The following is a 19,957-nucleotide window of genomic DNA, read 5'->3' on the forward strand; positions in this document are numbered from 1 at the left end:
TACCTGTATGATCAACTATTAATTTCTCTGGCTGGGATTTAAAACTCTTCACCATCCAGCCCTTTCCCCTTCTGACTTTTCTGGTTTTTTTGTACCTTACAATTCTTCCATATACTTTATGATGCTTCATCATCTATCATGGCCTACTTGCCACTTGTCATTTGTATGGCTTGGCACTTGGCTGTACCCTAAGCACGGAATGCTGTTTCTCCCTCCCTTCTGCCCCCTTAGAATGCTTGGTTTCTTTCAAGATGCAAGTACCTCTTCCTGAAGGAGATCTTCCTTGGTACCTACCAGCTGTTAGTAAATAGTAAAATTTCCTCTAGGTCAGCCAGGTAGCACAGTGGATAGAGACCTGATTCAAAAATATTTGAGTTCAAATCCAGCCTCAGACATTTGTTAGCTGTGGCAGTCCTAGAAAAGAACTTCACTTCTGTCTGCCTCAGTTTCCTTATCTGTAAAATGAGGATAATTGCATCTAACTCCCAGGTGGTTGTGAGGATCAGATGAAATAATATTTTCAAAGTGCTTAGCATTATGTCTGGCACACAAGCATTAAGAAATGCTTGCTCTCTCTCCTTCCAGGGCTACTCTGTACTTTCGATATATGTGTTTGGTATACATCTGTGTGTGTGTGTGTGTGTGTGTGTGTGTGTGTGTATTCTGTACATAATTTTATTAGAATACTTGTCTCCTGAAATAGGAGCTGAGGAGTAAACTCCTTGAGGACAAGAACTGTTTTCACTTTTGTCTTTATATCTCTAGTTCCTAGACTAGTAACCTGGAATATACTAGGTGCTTAATACATGTGTGTTGATTGATACAAAACTCCTTTCCAAGAGACCCATAATCCTGGGATTCCAATTTTGGGAAGGGCAAGTTAAATTAATGCTTACTTGTCAGGGCTTGGAGAAGAGAGGAGATCTATTGCTGGGATGGGAGTGTGTGCACTAACATGAAGAAAACTAAACCTGGAGCAAGGTAGAGATGAGATTGTTGCTTAATCTACAGACTGGATGGTTGCAGTTTTGCTTCTCAAGAAAGCAGAAAGAATTAGAAAGTCATAAAGGAAGAAGGCAATGACCTTCATTATTTATTTTCAAAGAACCATTTCAAGGTCATCTAATATACTCTTTCAGCTCAGTTGAATCTAAGAGTTGAACTTGATTCTTGATTTAAAAAAAATAGAAGAAAAACAAAAATGTCCTCATCTCTAATTATAAATTATAGCATTTATATAAGCACTCAAAGGCTTAAAAGTTCTTTACATAGATTTGATCCTTATAACAATCCTAGGAAGAGATGCTATTACTCCCCTTTTAAAGATGAGCAAACCAAGACACAGAAAGATTAAATTCCTTGCCTGGGGTGACAGAGCTAATAAGCCTCTGAGGCAGGATTCAAATTCAGACCTTCCCGACTGGGTTCTGTCCATGGTACCATTTAGTTGCCTTCTAATTTAATAAATTTATCAGACCTTCCTGACTGGGTTCTGTCCATGGTACCATTTAGTTGCCTTCTAATTTAATAAATTTAGAATGTTAAAGCTAAAGACCACCTTAGAGATCACAGGATCTTAGGATTTGAAAGTGGAAGGTATCTTGTTTAAGCTGGACAATATGACCCTCAAGGCCACAGTTTTTTGTTCCCTGATTTAGTACAACATCCTAAAGGGGAAAATGGCTTGCCCTTGGTCATACAATTGACAAATGTTGGAACTTGAAATTTAATTTGAAGTCTCTTGACAAATACAAGAATTAAATCGACCCAAATTCATTCCTAGGATGTCAAAGACAAAGACATGTCAAGGGCTATAAGGAGTAGTTGGGAAGATCATTTAAATATAAAGGCTTGTAGGGTCCTTAAAAATACAATCTTGTAACATAGAATATCAAAGTTATAAAAAAAAATCTCATAACACAGAAAGTCAGAACTGAGGGGAACCTTACAACTTAGAATATCCAGGGTAGATAGAATCTTAGAACAGAGAATATCGGACTTGGAAGGGCTTTTGGACCAGGGAGCATCCTACCTCAAAGGGCTCTTGACACACTGAATGTCAAGGCCTGGGAGGGCCTTTGAGACCTTGTAGTCCAATCCCCTCTAGGATCTACTGGAGAGATTGGGGGAGGAAGGTAATGAAATATTTCTTTCCTAGCCCCATCCCAAGTGCCAATAATTTTTGCATCCTTTTCCCTGCCACATAGAGCTTGAGGGTAGGGGTGGCATGTAAAGGAAAGGCTCTTTTCCCCAGCCTGGTGCCCCCCTATAAACCCTTCCCCCATTTATGGCTAGAACCCCCTTCACTGCTCCCCCACCCCCATGTAGGCTATTTTCTCTGCCCTCCAGCTCCCCCTCAGCCTGCCTGAAAAGGTTACTGTAAACTGGAACGGAGGCAAGGGCAGAAGTAATCAACCCCCTGACTGACCTCTGGCCCCCTCCCCAGCGTTACATGGGCCTGGGCTAATACACTGGAGCCCACCCGCTCTTTGACTGACCCCCCCCAGGTCCCCTTGCTGACAAAAGGCCTATCTTCTCTCCGCCTAAATGATTTAAATTCTAATCAAACATCATTTATAGTACATCTCGGAGCTGTCTCCTGGGAGCTGCTCCCACATGAGGTGTCGTCATGGCAACCAGGGGGTCTTGTTTCAGAAATGTCAGATTGTATTATTGTCTTCACACTTCTCTGATAACCTGGTGTCTCTCTCCCTCTCCCTCTCTCACACCAACATTCAAGCATTTTATTTCACTCTCTTCTCCCCCCCCCCCCCCCCCCCCCCCACCCCCCCCCCCCATCTCACCAATGCCCCCCCCAATGCTACCCTCCCCAACCTCTGATCCCAACCCCTATGAGAAAATGGTCAGCTCAGTTTCATTTATTGACTTCTCCCCACCCCAGCATGGGCCATGAACCCCCATTCCATGATTCTGGTGCCTGTTCCTCCCCCATACCACCATTTCCCTTTTTGGAAAAGGTGTCTTCTCTCTCCCCACCCCCTCTTTTCTCCTCTGCCACTTTGAGCACGCACATCCCCTCTAGGGGTTTGGTGGAGAGTTCTGATGTCATTTTGTTTTGCTAGATATGAAAATGAGACATAGATTTTCCCCTGAGATGTAAAGGGAAGGTTCAGTCTGTCTTTTCAGGATGGAGGGGGCAGGAGCCCAGGTCATGTTAGGGTGTGTATATGGAGGGGGAGAAGGGGAAGAATTGTGATAGTGTCTGAGCTAGAACCATGGACCATGACATCCCAGAAAAAGCCGGGATAGGGGAGGAGAGCTGGGGAGAACAGTGGGCTTGGAGGCTGATGCAGGGAGCTTCTGGGGAAAGGGAATAGGGAGTGAGGTAAATTTGGGTTTACCTGAAAAGGAAGGAGTAATCTTGTACCAAGGACAGCTCCAGGCAGGCCTGGATCTCTAACCTTTCATCAAATGATGGAGACCCGTGAGGGACTGAGGAACAAAGAGACAGAGGGATCGTAAATTAATTATGACCTTGTCATTTGGAGGGTCATAAATGGAAGGAACCTCAGAAGTCATCTAGTCTGACTTTCTCATTTTTATATAGGGGGAAACTGAGATTCAGAGAGGTTATGGTACTTATTCAAGGTCACATGGGGAATATGTCAGAGGCAGGAGTTTTGCTCACAGGCTTCTAATTATAGAACCGGAAGAGATCTCAGAGACCAGTCAAATCTAATTTTACAGATGAGGAATATGAGAAATAGAGATATTAAATAATTTGGCCCAGGTCACACAAGAAATAAACATCAGGGTAGGATTTGAACCCAGATCCTCCAGAGCTAATGTCCTTTCCATTATACCACGTGGAGGAGGGGCCCAAGTTGCATCTTATCCTTAACCCGATAGAGGTTAACAACAGACTGGCTCTTGATGTGCAATAGAAGGCTAATATAGAAGGATCACGGACCCATGAGGGAATTGTCATACTTCACTGAAAAGAAAGCCAGGTTATTGGGATGGTCTCCATCCCAGCTTCTAATCCAGTGATACGAGAACAGGATAGGATGGTTGGAAGCAACAAAAAGCAAAAGAAATCTGCATTTGTTTAGGGCAGAAGAGGTTTGAAAATGCTGGCTCTGATACTATCTCTTGTCACCTTGGTTAATTCATAGTTACTCTCTTGGTCTCAGTTTCTTTGTCTGTAAAAGGTAGAACTAGGATTTGATGGCTTTTGTCATCCATGCTATCTCTGACAACCCCTGTTTTATGGTCCCTCCCAGTTCTGAAATCCCCTGTTCTAAGGCTCCTCTCAGGTCTAATAGCCAATTTTATTGATAATTTAGAAAAAAAGAACTTACAAAAAAGACTATCAATCCCAGAAAGGTTAATATACATTAGCTCTGATAGTCTCTGTTCCAAGGCCTTCCTAGACATTCTATATTCAGTCCTAACATTCTGGGTATTCTGTGAATCAGTTTAGTTACAATTTGAGTAAGAACCAATTAGCTAGTAAAAAACCAGATGCAAGGAAGCAGGAGATACTGAGTTATTAAAGCATCAACCAAAGTCAAGACTACTGGCTTAGGAGGGTCACAGTGATCAAGGTCAATTGTAGGTGGGAGCTACACAGACACACACAGACACACACACACACACACAAAATCTCAAAGATTTTCCTTCTGCTAAGAAAAGGGAAAGAGAGAAAGATAATAAATATTTATATAATCACACCTACTATGTGCTACACACTGTGCTAAGTCTTTTACAAATATCTCATCAGATGCTCCCAACAATGCTCAGAGGTAGATCCTGCTATTATGCCCACTTTATGATTGAGGAAATTGAGGCAGACAGAGGGAAATGACTTTTCCAGAGTTTAGCTATTAAGTATCTGAAGTTAGATTTGAATTCAGATCTATCCACTTTAACATTTAACTGTAAACTTTGAATATCATTTTAAGTTACAGAAGATTAGGCTTTTCAAAATGGAAAGATCTTAAAGATCACCCAGTGTTATTCCTTATTTTTCGAATCGTAAAAATAAGGACAAGACCAGTTAATTGACTTCCCAAGGTCACAAAGCTCATAGTTATGATTTAAACCCCCATTCTTTGCCTCCAACTCAAGGGGTTTTGCCACTGCTAGTGTTTTTAAAGGCCTTTTAGCTATTTCTAATGCCCCAGGAAAATAGCACGACAATGTTCCTACCTAAAGGTAGGTAATCATGGAAGTCTTTGGAGCAGTAGACTCCTCTGATTAGAATAGAGACAAGGTCAAGTATAATGGACTTAAAGAGTCGAGAGGCAACTGGGTTTAAACTCTGCCTCTAGTAATCAGTTTCCTCATGTATAAAATGGGGATATAATGAGATATGTAAATGCTTTGCCAATCTCGAAGTACCATATGTGTCAATTACCATCATTCACTTGCCAAATAACAATGAAGTCCAAATTTCAAAGCATGATATTCAGGTCTACCATAATTGGACCCAAGCTACATTTTCAATATTAGTGCCCATTGCTGTCCTTATGGGATTATACTCTTAGGATTATTTCCCCCCCCCTTTTTTTTTAAAGTTGAGGAAACTGAGAGGTCAAAAGAGATTTAGCTAATTCCATAAGGTACCATTGGTAGCAAGCATCAGAAGTGGATTTGAACCCAGGTTGTCTGACTCCCAAGATGACATTTTATAAAGTTTTAAACATTTTACATACCTTAGATCATTTGAACCTCACAGAAACCATGTGAGATAGGTAACTTTTTCTAAGCCAGACTGATGATTCCAAGTCCAGAGCTCTAACATTCTAGGCAGAATAAATATGTTAGTAACTTTCATGAAATATAATCAGTGTTTATTAGTCTATTCTATTCATCACACTCACTATTGTGTGGAAGATAATGAGAGATTCCAAAAGGTTCCTTCATTTATGAAAGCACTCTTAAAATTTCTACCATTCTATCTATTTAAATACCTATCCATCTAGAGCAATGTTTCTCAAAATGTGGTCCTTGGACCCTTTGGGCATCTGTGAAGTCAAAACCATTTTCGTGATAATACTAAGACATTACTTGCCTATTAAAATCCTCTTCCCTTTTCCAACTATGTGTCTGTGTGAGGCCAGATTTTCTTCATATATTTCAACCAGAACCACATAATGCAACACATAGAGTTCAGAAACAGAAACAGATATGAAAATTTCAGTATCTCCTCTTAAGACAGATATTAAAGAGATTCCCAAAAAAAGATGCAAAGCAGTGACACTTTTCTCATTAATTTTTTTGTTTTGAAGTAGGGAAGGAACCACATGGAAATGAAGATGCTATTGACAACACAAACAACAAACAGTAGCAGAAAGTTTAATGTACCTAGACTCAAGGAGTAGGAGGAAGACTGAAAAGAATGACCCAGAGAGTCAAAATGGGCATCCCTTTAGGGTGAATTTAAGGGCAGCTGAGTACCAGTAAAAAAGCATCTCCTCTCCCTCAATCCTGACTACTTTTTAAATATTTCTCTGTAACCTTTCCTGGCCCTGATCTTCCTCTTATCTCTTGAATCTGGGTACATTGATCCTTCTGCTACTATTTTAAAAATCTTATTTTTGTGGATATCTTTGTATTGCTAATATTGTCTTCATTTCCATGTGGTTCCTGTTCCTTTCCTACTCCCCTCTGTATTAAAACCATCCTTTGTGATAAAGATTAAAAAGGAAAGAAAAATGCACCTCAACAAATGTAACCCACCCACCAATGGTGTTTGTTTGACAAGTCAGGTAATATTCTACATCCCAAATCTCCTGCTACTGTTTTTTTAAAGGAAGGTATATCTTTCTTTTAAAAAGAACATGGCATAAAGAATAGAATGTTGGATTGAGAATCAGGAGGACTTGGAGACCTACGAGAGTTATTCATTCTTTGACCTTGGGAAAGTCATTTAACTTTACTGTGACTCAGTTTTCTTATGTGCAAATGAAGAAAAATGGAGAAGGATCTGGACTCCATGACCTCGAATTCTCTTCTAGCTTTGAATCTATGGTCCTATAAATTCATTTTCAGGGCCAAGTTTGGTAACTACAAAAATGCAGTATTTCATTCGGTAGGGGCTTTTTCTCCCCTTTCCATTTATATGGTGGTAGTCATATACATTTTCCTGATTCTGCTCACTTAATTTTGCTTCAGTTCATGCAAGACTTCCCTTATTTCTCTGAATCTGACATTTGTTGTTTCTTACAACACAGTAATATTCCATCCCTACTCCACAATGGAAGAACAGCCCAGCAAGTATACATTATGAACTAGCTGGTATGACTGTCATGTTAAAGATCTTTAACTTAGCAGATACATACATGTTCACCAACTGGGGATCTAAGAAATTAAGGTTAGAACTAAAAGGAATCTGATTCCTTTATTTTACAGAAAAAGAAACTAAGTCTCAGAGAATTGAAGTTTACTGGTTCAAGGTTTTTTGGATAAGTGTTTTTCACACTCAAAGAAGACCAAAATGACATCAGTATGTTGGAGTTGAGTTTCAGGGTGTTCGACTGTGGCAGATCAGACCAATATGAGCTTAGAATGCTCCGCCACAGGTCAGACACAAAGGATGGCTTCTCTAACTTTGCACATCTTGTGTTTCTGCTAATTCAAATCTGCTTTGTTCAGAGAGCACAGCATCTTCTCTGATGGGGACACACCATGCCCAGGGAGACATAACTAATAGTATCAGAAATGGTATTTGAACCTAGGGTTTTCCTGGTTTTACATCAGAAGCAGTAGAGATATCTGGCATGGTGAATAGAATGTCAGATCTTGAATCAGAAAGACCTGGATTCTGCCTGTGATCATAGTCAAGTCACCCAACCTCTTTAATCTTTAGTTCTCCACTTATATTAAAGGGTTACTAGTAACATCTATCTCACAGTTTTATTATGAGGGTGTCTTTGTAAAGTGTTTCATAAGCACATAAATAAATAAACCACCACCGTGGTCATCATTATCATCATCATCATCATCATCATCATCATCACCATTATTATTATTTCTGATCCAAGACCAAAACTCTCCATTGGCTACTCAAAATTGGCTCAAACAAGTTTTAAAGGGCAATGGGATACGTTAAAAAGGCATTGGATTAGCCCTTGGTCCAAATCTAACTATGCTTGTGACACCTGTGTGACTTTTCTGGGCCTGTCTCTTCATCTGCAAAATAAGAGACAATCTGTAAATTCCCTTTCATCCCTAAACTGATGATTCTAAGTACTATTGTTCCCATTTTATAGCTGAGAAAACTGAGGCTCACTGGGGTGAATGAATTTGCCTACATTTATAATGTATAACAGATATGAGAGTCAGACTCAATTGTCTTGAATTCATTTGGGTTATGGAGTGGTGGGGCTGAGGGTGGGGGACACGGCTGCAAGATCAGGCAGCTCAGGGAAAATCACACAGTCAAAGCATTTCCTGCCCTCCCCATCCCCCAACTCATCCCCACCCACAATGTTAGCCTGTTTGTAGAGAGTGAGTTCCTCATTGATCGTCTGTCTCCAAGCTCACTATCTGATAAATCCAGGCAGTAGAAATGAACCTCCCAACACGCCTCTCTTCAAAGAACAAACCAGCCCTGGCCCTGGCGGTTAATATTTAACTGAATAAGGGCCATAAATATGGAAAATGGGACTTTTAATTAAATAAGCAGCTTTTAAAAGGGCCCTTGGGCTGGAGAGGCTTTTGTTTAAATATGATTGATTTGACACGGCCTTTCGCTCCTGACACACTCTCTCTCCTTACCAACAGTTACCTCTTGGCCCCCAGCCCTTACTGGAAGATGCCCAGGGTCCAGGGGCTATCCTTTCAGAGAGCGGGGGCTGGTTTTAAGTGGAAGGGAACAAAAGGGCTAGGCTTGGCAATCTCACCCTGTTACCTCTTTTGGATTGGCTGATGGAGGTTAAGGAGTGCCAGGGCTGTCGGGGTGGGCATTTTCTTTGTCCTCCATAGAACTCTGTTGTGGGGAAGCCAGAGATCTCAGAGGAGATGTCAGCCAAATGGAAGCTCCTGCTAATCTGGCCAAGCTGCAAAGGTTCGGAGTTCAGGCCTGATGAAAGATTTTGTCTCTGTCACTTGAAGACCAGCCATGTTAAAATGAGAGAGGGTTGAGACAGAGGAGGGATGATTTTTTATTTTGGCTTATAGAAACTTAAAGTCATATAGCGAGGCATGGAAGAATTGACATTTATGTTGATGGAGGGTAACCCATGCTCACACTCAACATTTAAAGTGTCCCTTATCACCCCTCTTTGGGCTTCAGTTTCCCCATCTGTAAAATGATTGGACCAGATGCTTTTTAAAGTCCATTTCAGTTCCAAAGCCCATAATCTTATAATTTGGCTGCTAGGTTTCTCCACCTGAAATTGAAGCTTGGGCATAGATGAATTAATCAGTGTCACATAAAGCAGAGGTCAGAGTAATAACAATATAAGGTTAATATAATAATAAAAGTGGTAGATCTCAATTATATGATGCTTTAAGGTTTGAAAATGCAATGTGTAGAACTCTAGAAAAGTCTTTTAACCTCTGCTACCTCAGTTTCCTCAACTATAAAAATGGGAATCAGAATAGCACATAACTCATAAGGATGTGGGGATAATGAAAATATTTGTAAAGCACTTAGTCCAGTACCTTGCCCCATGCTTATTTCCTTCCCCTTCCTTTTTTTAAACTTGATCTTCAAAATGATTCCAATTGATTCTTTTTTTTTATGTTATTCTCTCTTTTTTTTAAATTTAATAGCCTTTTATTTACATGATATATACATGGGTAACTTTACAGCATTAACAATTGCCAAACCTCTTGTTCCAATTTTTCACCTCTTACCCCCCCACCCCCTCCCCTAGATGGCAGGATGACCAGTAGATGTAATATATTAAAATATAAATTAGATACACAATAAGTATACATGACCAAAACGTTATTTTGCTGTACAAAAAGAATCAGACTCTGAAATATTGTACAATTAGCTTGTGAAGGAAATCAAAAATGCAGGTGTGCATAAATATAGGGATTGGGAATTCAATGTAATGGTTTTTAGTCATCTCCCAGAGTTCTTTTTCTGGGCATAGCTAGTTCAGTTCATTACTGCTCCATTAGAAATGATTTGGTTGATCTCGTTGCTGAGGATGGCCTGGTCCATCAGAACTGGTCATCATATAGTATTGTTGTTGAAGTATATAATGATCTCCTGGTCCTGCTCATTTCACTCAGCATCAGTTCGTGTAAGTCTCTCCAGGCCTTTCTGAAATCATCCTGTTGGTCATTTCTTACAGAACAGTAATATTCCATAATATTCATATACCCACAATTTATTCAGCCATTCTCCAACTGATGGACATCCATTCAGTTTCCAGTTTTTAGCCACTACAAAAAGGGCTGCCACAAACATTCGTGCACATACAGGTCCCTTTCCCTTCTTTATAATCTCTTTGGGATATAATCCCAGTAGTAACACTGCTGGATCAAAGGGTATGCACAGTTTGATAACTTTTTGAGCATAGTTCCAAACTACTCTCCAAAATGGTTGGATTCGTTCACAACTCCACCAATAATGCATCAATGTCCCAGTTTTCCTGCATCCCCTCCAACAATCATCATTATTTTTTCCTGTCATTTTAGCCAATCTGACAGGTGTGTATTGGTATCTTAGAGTTGTCTTAATTTGCATTTCTCTGATTAACAATGACTTGGAGCATCTTTTCATATGACTAGAAATAGTTTCAATTTCTTCATCTGAGAATTGTCCCAATTGATTCTTAAAACAATTCTATTATTGTTTTCTATTTTAGAAAAATTCTATTTTAGAGAAGGACTCTATTTTTAAAAGATTCTATTTGGGAAAGAAACTGAGTCTGACAGATATTAAGTAACTGGCCCATGGTTATCCAGCTAATAAATTATCAGAGGCAGGATTTATACTCACCTCTCCTGATTCTAAATCCAGCATTCTTTTAACACTTTGAAATCATCTGATTTAATCTTGCCCCTAATTCAATTGTTCTATATAAAGTCAGACAGAATTGGCCAGCTAACTGTGCTACTACCTCTTTACCACATATGTTCCAGTAGCTTTTTATAATATTAATCAATATGATCATTATCCAAAGCTAGAATTCACAGACTTTAAGCCTGGAAGGGACCTTAAGAGGTCATGTATGGAGGGCAGGAATTTTATTATTGGGAGGGAAGTAGGTCAATGGTCATCAGCACCAATCAATGTCATTTTAGCTTTGTTTTTATGGAATTATGTGCATGAATCAGGATAGTTGTGATGAAAATGGAAATGAATTGAAAGGAATTTTTGCATGCTAATAAAATAAATATAAATTATCAAGTGAGTTCACATAGCAGTAACTCAGGCAGATTTGATGAGGTTCAAAAGATAGAATTAATGCCTGATGACTTCCCTAGCTGGTTATAATTTAGAGCTGAATTACAAGAGAGCTAGGATAGCTCCTGGGACTATGAGCTAAAAGAGCTGATAGGCCTTTCCCATACAGAAAAACAGGCAACACAACAACTAAAGACCACATTGTGGCAAAAAGCATCGGAGTGATAAAGTACCAGCAGATGGCAGTGCAATAGTAGAAAAAGTAGCCCAGTGCAGGACCCTGTGGCAGGTAATAGTAGCAGTTCTGCCCAGGAGTTGAAGTAGAGGCAGAAAGGGATTCTAACTAAAACAAAGATCTAAACATAACTGATTATGGATACTCTTCCTCCCCTCTTGATTTTCAACTCTGTGCATATGCCCTGGTCACATGTGTTCCCTACATATGTGCCCTCTCTCATTGTTCTCCAGCAGAAGTAAGTGAATCAATAGGAGAAAGTGCTTCATGTGCATGATGTTGGGGAAGATTGTTTTTGGTCTTTTTCTCATTGTGAATTCAATTAAATGTATTCTTTAATAAATTTTTTTTCTCATTGTTTTGATGAACCATCAATGGAAGTTAACAAAGTACATTTTTGAGTTGAGGCTGATGCCAAATGACCTCTTTATGTGATCACAAACTTTATTCAGTGCTTATAGTTAGCAGTGCAAAGTATTAGGTGAAATGCAACCTTTAGATAAATCATGTACCCTGCAATATAGTAGGGGGAACAATAGCAACTTCCATTAAAATAGTACATAATATTAAATGAGAAGCACATTTGAGAGTGATACAACAAAACATTATGTGAGATCTAGGGAGAGTGTTATTAGTGAGTGAAGAGTTATAGAAGGTCTCTTAAAGGAGGTGCAATTTGAATTGGGTTTTAATGAGTGGCTAGATAATTTATTGTTGGTAGAGTTGTGAAATGATCCAACCATTCTGGATATGCCCAAAGAGCTATAAAACTGTGTATAGCTTTTGACTGAGCAATGTCACTACTGGGTTTGTACCCCAAAAAGATTATAAAAGAGGAAAAAAGATCCACACATGCAAAAGTGTTTGTAGTAGTTCTTTTTGTAGTGTCAAGAAACTGGAAATTGAATGGATGCCCCATCAATTGGGGAATGGCTGAATAAGTTATGGTATATGAATGGAATGGAACATTATTTAGAAGAAATGATGAGCAGGCTGATTTAAGAAAAACCTGGACTTACATGAACTGAAGCTGAGTAAAGTGAGCAGAACCAGAACATTGCATAAAGTAACAAGAAGATTATGTGATGATGAACTGTGATGGACTTGGCTTCTCAGCAATGTAGTGATGTAAGATAGTTCCAATAGACTTGGGATGGAAAATGCCATCCACATCCACAGAGAAAATTATGGAGACTCGATGTGGATTGAAACATAGTCTTTTCACCTTTTGTTTGTTTTCTTGCTTTTTCTTTCTTGTGATCTTTTTCTCTTTTGGTCTGATCAACTGTGATGAATTTGACTCTTCTCTGCAGTGTGGTGATCTAAGACAATTCCAAAAGATTTGGGATGAAAAGTTCTATCCACATCCACAGAGACAATTATGGAAACAGAATGTGCATTAAAGCATAGTATTTTCACATTTTTGTTTGTTTGCTTGCTTTTTCTTGTGTTTTTTTCTTGTTTGGTCTGATTTTTCTTATACAACATGGCAAATATGGAAATATATACATGTTTAACTTATATCAGATTACTTGATGTCTTGGAAAGAGGAAAGATAAGTGAGGGAGGGAAAAATTAGAACACAAAGTCTTACAAAGATGAATGTGGAAAATTATCTTTACATGCGTTTGGAAAATAAAATGTTATTGATTGGAAAAAAAGAGTGCATAGGAATAAAACAAATAAGGACATTCCACAAAGAGGTACCAAACAACATAAGGAAAGGCAAAGAATACAAGAACAGTGGGGTCACCTGCTTTGGATAGAGAATAGAGAACTTTGAAGATCTAGCAATATGAAATAAGATTGTAGAAATGGGAGGCACCAAATTCTAGAGGTTTTTGAATATCCACTTCCTCAGTGCTTATCTCAGTGCTAATACACACAATACCATTTTAGCTTTAAGATCCATCATTTAGAATCCCCTGATCCCACCAGGCCACACGGGGTGTCATATATTACCTCAGAAACTTATACAACCTGGGTTTTCAATCAAGTCTAGTATACTTTGCTTAACATCCTCCTAACTGGTGAAAAGAATCCTGGCTCAGCATTACATTCCTGTGTGAGAGTTGGAATTGTTGTAAAAGCTTTGAAAAAACAATTATTTTGGAATGGTCCTAAATATGTTCCCAGATTCTCTTGGGTGTTGACTCAAGACATAGAGATACAGAAAGAGCAAGAGAGTGAGACCGAGGAAGAAGGAAAGCGAGAAGCAGAAAGAGTCACACAGATAGGTAGACAGAGACAGAGATATAGACAGAGGAACAGGGACAGAGTGTGACACAAACACAGAGAAACAAAGATAGAGACAAATAGTGATAGAGACGCACAGAAAAAGAAAGAAGCTGAAAGCAGCAGATGTACAGGAGAGACTGATTTGTCAACTGATTTCCAGCTTCCCTCCCTAGAAACTATGGGGAATTTGTCTTTGCATGAGATTTTAGTCTCTCTCTTGGATGAGCTGAAATTTCTCCTCATTCTCATCAAAAAAGCTCATTCACCCTATGTATCTTCTGGTTAATTTTAGTCTAATTTCCTGATTTCTTTTTGCTATTTGCTAGGATTAAATGACTTACTATTTGTTACCTGTGATCATTTGTTGGTTAACTAGAACTTGATGAGGAGAAATTGAGCCTGTGAGGGTAACCCTTTAAGGGGGTAACTCTATCCCTTTAAGAGTGATTTGGGAACCATATTTTTTGTTTCAATCTAGACCAGAAATAGGATAAGACAGGACTTATTTCTAGTCTGGTATTCTACTGAGAAGCTAGAGAAAAGATGGTAACCACCCAGCCTTGCTTTGCTCTAAGGCTTGCCAGATACTCCCAGGTACCATGCTGGTTCTCATTCTCTCCTCAGACTTAGTCCAGGGTGTAGGGCATTTCTATCCAGACTTTCTCATGAGCTACATGTTGATACAATCCATATAGACATGTATACATTACCACAACATAATATGCTTAAAATTTATTAGCAGTGACCCTTAGAGAACAAGTCACAATGGTAGCTAGATTGCACAGTGGAAAGAACCCTGAGCCGGAATCAAGAAGATCTGAGTTCAAATCTAACCCTACATAATTATTATCTATGTGACCCTAGAAAACTCAATTTCTCAGTACCTGATAAATGTCTAACATCAAAAGTTGCAGAGAAGACATCTACCTGCTCTTGTAGTTTTGTCACTTGGACATCCTTGTACTAATGAATCCCCTTCTTCAGTCCCTTTTACTATTTTTCCAGATGAAATTCCAGTTTCTATAAAAGGGACTATTGTTATCTTCTACAGGGAATGTAGACCTACTACAGAAGGGTACTAAAAGAGCACTGAAAGTCTTGGAATAATAGTAATAATAATAACAAATAATTAGCATTTATATGGTGATTAATGGCTTACAAAGTGCTTTACATGTGTTAGCTCTTTTGATTTTCACAAAAACCCTTTTAGGTAGATGTTATTATCTTCATTTTACAGAAAAGGGAATTAACTTTCTGAGAGGTCCAAAGATTAGATCAGGATCCCACAGTTCGTAAATGTCTGAGGCAGGATGTTTAGGTTTACCTCTTCCTAACCCCAAGTTCCACTATCCACTCACCATGCTCCCTACCTTTCTGACAACTAAGAGCCCTAGGGTTTTAAATAGTCCTCTCCTGGGAAGTTGTCCTGCCCCATTTGGGATGTTTTAAAGTTCCTCTGATACTTTGCTTTGAAAGGTAGCACTGTAAGTATTCAAAGGCTTCCCCTTCAGATGTGATAACTGCTTAAATTTGAGAACTAATTTTCTCTAAAGAGTAGAATCAAGTGTCTTGATGTTCAACATCAGTGATCCCCTTGGGCCTCTAGGACCAGAGCTCTTCCTCTCTCTGGGTTTGAGCATATTCTTATCATAATCACAACAACAACTGGCATTTATGTAGCCCATTTTGTTCTGGTTCACAAAGTGCTTAAAGATATGAATTATCTTATTTGAGTCCCATTTCCCAGCAAAACCCTCAATGTGAAGTAAGTATCATAGGTATTATCTCTGTATTACAGATGAAGAAACTAGGTCTCAGAGAGGTTATGTGACTTGCCTGTGGTCACACAGCTAGTAAGTCTCAAGGGTGGGATTCAAAAAACAGTTTTCTCTTACCTCCAAGTTAGTTTATTTTCTGCTAAGTGCTGAGCCCCCTTGGCAAGGCGTGTGGATGAATGCCTGCTGGAATACAAATTTAGAATGACAATTTTAACCCATGCAGACTATTAGGTTTTTCTTAGTTTTCTTAGCTTAGTGGCAGCTAGGCAGGCTATGAGGCTGGACTTGGAGTCAGAAGGCCTTCAATTAAATCAAACATAGGACATTTATTAGTGGTATGAACCTGGACAAGTCCCCTTGGTCTCCTCATCTGGAAAATAGGGATAATAGCAGCACCTACCCCACAGAGTTTATTGTGATATCAAAATAAGCACTTTGTAAAATGCTTTGCCAAATGTTAAAATTCTATATAAATGTTATTAATATCATTATTGTTTAAGAGAGACATGTATGCTTTTTAGCATTTGCCTATTTCACCTACTGACTCTTTCAATGCAAGCAGGAAGGTTTTGTTATAAGGACAGAGAGGTATTTTCTAGCCTTAATATTAAAAATGTTTTAACTTGTAGATTTTGTTTTTACCTTAATTTCTGAATGTCTCTTTCCTCTCTCCCCACTCATGAGCATTCAGGAAAAAAATAACCAACTCATCAAATGAGTCTGATCATATATTCAGTGCCCCACACATATAATTCACCACCTCTTCAAAGAAGACAGACAGGAGCATTTTCTCATTTCTTCTCCATAGTCTAGTCATTACAATTATCTAGCATTTTCTTTCTTCTTGTAATTTTGTTTCATTTTGTCAATCTCTCTGTAGCTTCAGCACCTAGGACAGTACCAGGCCAGTTTTAGGCAGTGAGTGAGTTGAACTGAATAAGGAACCTTACAACAGAAAGAATTTTGGATCTGAATTCAAATCTTACTTCTGATACTTCCTAGTTAGGTGACCTCAGAAAAATTATAATCCTGGCCTTAATTTCCTCATTTGTAAAATGAGAGGCTAGAACTAACAGTCTACTGAGATTCCCTCCAGCTATCATCTTATATATTCCTATCACCTATGACAATAAGAGTGTGGAGACCTGGTTTCTTGCCTGCATAATTGAAGAGTCAGTAATGACAGTTAAAAACAGGTAATGAAATGAACAATTCTCCCCTTGGAAGTGAAATAAGGGCTGATTAGGTCCAAATGTGCATGGGGGTCAGATCAGACATTTTTTGTTCAATTCTGGAATTGGTATTTCTAGAAATGATGTAAATTTTTTTTACTATTTTTGTACTTAAATACAAAATAGGAAAACCTATTGTCATATATACAGCAGAATATAAGAGAGGATTAAAAATATAAAGCAATAAATTTCCATTTCAAGTAAGCCTATACAATAAATACTACATTGTGTTCAGAGCTGCCCATCTTTTCTTTGATTCCCTTTGTTCTCTGTTGGGCACTTTACTTTATCCTTACCCCCTTCTCCTTTCCTCTCTAAGAAGGCTATCATTAAAGCATGGATATACAACCTTTCTGTATGTATGTATGTATACATGCATATATAGTTAAATTTAAAAATTATGTACATTTTACATACATTGTTGTTTACATATTGACTTCCTACTTATAATAGAGTGAAGGGATTGTGTTTTTCACCTTTTGCTATTTCCCTAGAGTTTAGCACAGAGCTTGAGACATGGTAAATGCTTTAACAAAATGCTTGCTGACTGACTAAAAAGAAATTACTAAATGTTTTCAGAAACAAAGAGAAAAGGACAGAGGAAGAGAGAGAGAAAGAGAGAGAGAAAGGGAGTGGAGAGAGGGAGGTAAAGAGAGAGAAACAAAGGAAGAGACAGAGAGACAGAGAAAGACAGAGACAGGAAGAGACAGACAGAGCCAGAGAGACAGAGACTGAAGACACAGAAAGAAATAGATACATAGACAGAGATATGGGACAGAGTCAGAAAAAGAGAAACAGAGACAAAGAGGGAAGTGGGGAAGATAAGGTTTGGCCTCTAGGCCTGATCTGCTGTTTAATCTTAGGCAAGTCTTTCCCTCTTTCTGGGCCTCAGTTTCCTCTTGTGTGTCAAATGAGGCCAGACTTGAGATGACTTCTAAGTTTCCCTCTTTTTTCTGAAATTCTACAATTCTCTGAGCTTTCAATTTGCAAATTGATTCTGGCTGACTCTTCTGTCCTTCAAAGGAAAGCTTCAAGTTGAAACCCTTGGCCTTGAGGACTCTCCATGTGGCCTAAAAATACTTTGTGCTTCATCTCTCCCTCATCAGTTCCTCAACTCCTACCCCCATAGGCAGTCTGGCTCACAAAGAAACTCAAATCGGGAAAATGGAAGCAAAACTTCAAGGGACTTGAAGCAAGGAAGGAAGAATGGAGAAATCAATAGAAATAAAAGATGGGGGAAAGGGGAAAAAAGGGTGGGTAGAACAGTAGGGTCTCCAGCTAGGCAGATTAGTGACAAGGTTAGCTCTCTGCTCCTACTCAGTATACAAGGAAACCTGCCAACTCTACATAAGAGTATCCAGGCAAGTTGAAGATATGTAGCAACCGCCTTCTGCCAGGCACCTACCATCTGCGATATTTCCTCACCTCCCCTTTGGCAGCAGCAGGAGAGGCCAAAATTGCATCCTCAAGGATTCCAAGGACACCTGACAGCACTTTACCTACCTTGACCCCATCAGTGGGGCTCATCTTGCTCTCCTGTGCAGAGGAGTGGGGTTCTTTTTTGGATGGAAAAAGCCATAGGGCAGAGGTGAAAAGGCCAGTGATTTGTTGTCTGTCTGTGACATCACTCCCATAGCAACAGGCTTGGACTATCACAGGGCTCTGTGCAGGTGACTGGGTATCTGTGGAAATAGAAGCCCAAGGCTGGTCACCTTACTTTGGAAGAGATACTTGGCACACATGGGCAAGGACATTTCTGATCACAAATAATGTATAAGACAGTACCCAGAACTGAGGGTGGGGATTTTGAAAAAAATTCAATTTAATTCAAAAAAACATTTTGGAGAAAGTAAGCTTGAAATCCTGGCCATAGTATACAAAGGGGTAAATTTAACGTCTCAGATCAGACTGGGAAGACTTACCCCCATCTTGGTGGGATTCACAGAATCACAGAACTTGAGAGTTGGAAGGGACCTCAATTGCCACTCCAACCCATATCTAAAAAGAAATATTCACTATAACATACTAAACATGGTTATCCAACCCCTGTTTGAAGACTTCTAAAGGAATACCTAAAACTTGTAGAGGTAGCCCATTCCTGTTTTGGACAGCTCAAAAGACATTGGACCTCTATCACCAAGTAGAGAGGAGTCAGAACAGTTTAGTGAAAAGAGACTCATTGGACCTGGGTTCAAATCCTAAGCTATTAATTAGGTCTGTCTGAACAATTTTGATCAAATCAACCTATTATTCAACAGGAATTTATTATGTACCTGCTGTTTACTGTGCTCAATAATGGGGATAGTGAAACAATCTTTTCTCTCCAGGACATTCTTTTTTTTTAAATATCTCAATTTTTAAAATATCTCAATAGCAAAGATAATTTTCAACATTCATTTTCATAAGATTTTGAGTTCCAAATATTTTCTCCCTCCCTCCTTTATCTCCCTCCTCCCCAAGACATCAAGCAATCTGATATGTTAAATATGTGCAATTCCTTTAAACATATTTCCATTTTTGTCACATTGTGCAAGATAAATCAGACCAAAAGGGGAAAAAACCATGAAAAAAGAAAAATCAAGCAAAAAAGGTAAAAATACTATGCTTTTATCCATAGGCTTCTCTCTGCATGTGGATGGCATTTTCTTTTCCAAGACTATTGAGATTGTCTCGGGCCACTGCACTGCTGAGAAGAGTCAATTCCATCATAGTTGATCATCACATAACCTTATTGTTACTGTGTACAGTGTTCTCTTCACATAGCATCAGTTCAGGTAAGGCTTTCCAGGCTTTTCTGAAATCAGCCTGCCCATCATTTCTTCTAATACAACAATAATCCATTACATTCACATACCATAACTTATTCAGTCATTCCCTGATTAATGGAATTCATTCAGTTTCCAAATCCTTTGCTACCACAAAAAGATCTGCTACAAACATTTTTGCATATATGGATCCTTTCTGCTATTTTATGATCACTTTGGGATACAAACCCATTAGTAAGACAGCTGGATCAAAGAGTATGCACAGTGTTATATCCCTTTGGGAATAGTTACAAATTGCTCTCCAGAATGGTTGAATCATTTCACAACTCCACCAACAATACTGCAGTGTCCCAATTGTCCCACATCTCCTCCAA

The 19,957-nt window shown here is 38.9% G+C and overlaps 1 long non-coding RNA gene across 4 annotated transcripts in view; it reads right to left on the bottom strand.

The window, feature by feature from the left end:
* The window catches only part of LOC116420833, a 30,074-nt gene extending 11,580 nt beyond the window's left edge, over positions 1 to 18,494 (bottom strand). For 2 of the 4 annotated variants that reach the window (XR_004231291.1, XR_004231292.1), the window contains exons 1-4: positions 18,322 to 18,494; positions 15,704 to 15,769; positions 5,679 to 5,768; positions 3,363 to 3,453 (exon numbers count right to left, since the gene is read on the bottom strand). This is a non-coding gene — a long non-coding RNA (uncharacterized LOC116420833). Of the gene's footprint in view, positions 1 to 3,362; positions 3,454 to 5,678; positions 5,769 to 8,878; positions 9,375 to 15,703; positions 15,770 to 18,321 lie in introns of those variants that run through there. The other 2 variants (XR_004231293.1, XR_004231294.1) reach the window with 2 other exon arrangements.
* Between the last annotated feature and the right edge of the window lie 1,463 nt (positions 18,495 to 19,957).

The sequence above is a fragment of the Sarcophilus harrisii genome, chromosome 1 (genome assembly GCF_902635505.1).
Source record: "Sarcophilus harrisii chromosome 1, mSarHar1.11, whole genome shotgun sequence".
Lineage (NCBI taxonomy): Eukaryota > Metazoa > Chordata > Mammalia > Dasyuromorphia > Dasyuridae > Sarcophilus > Sarcophilus harrisii.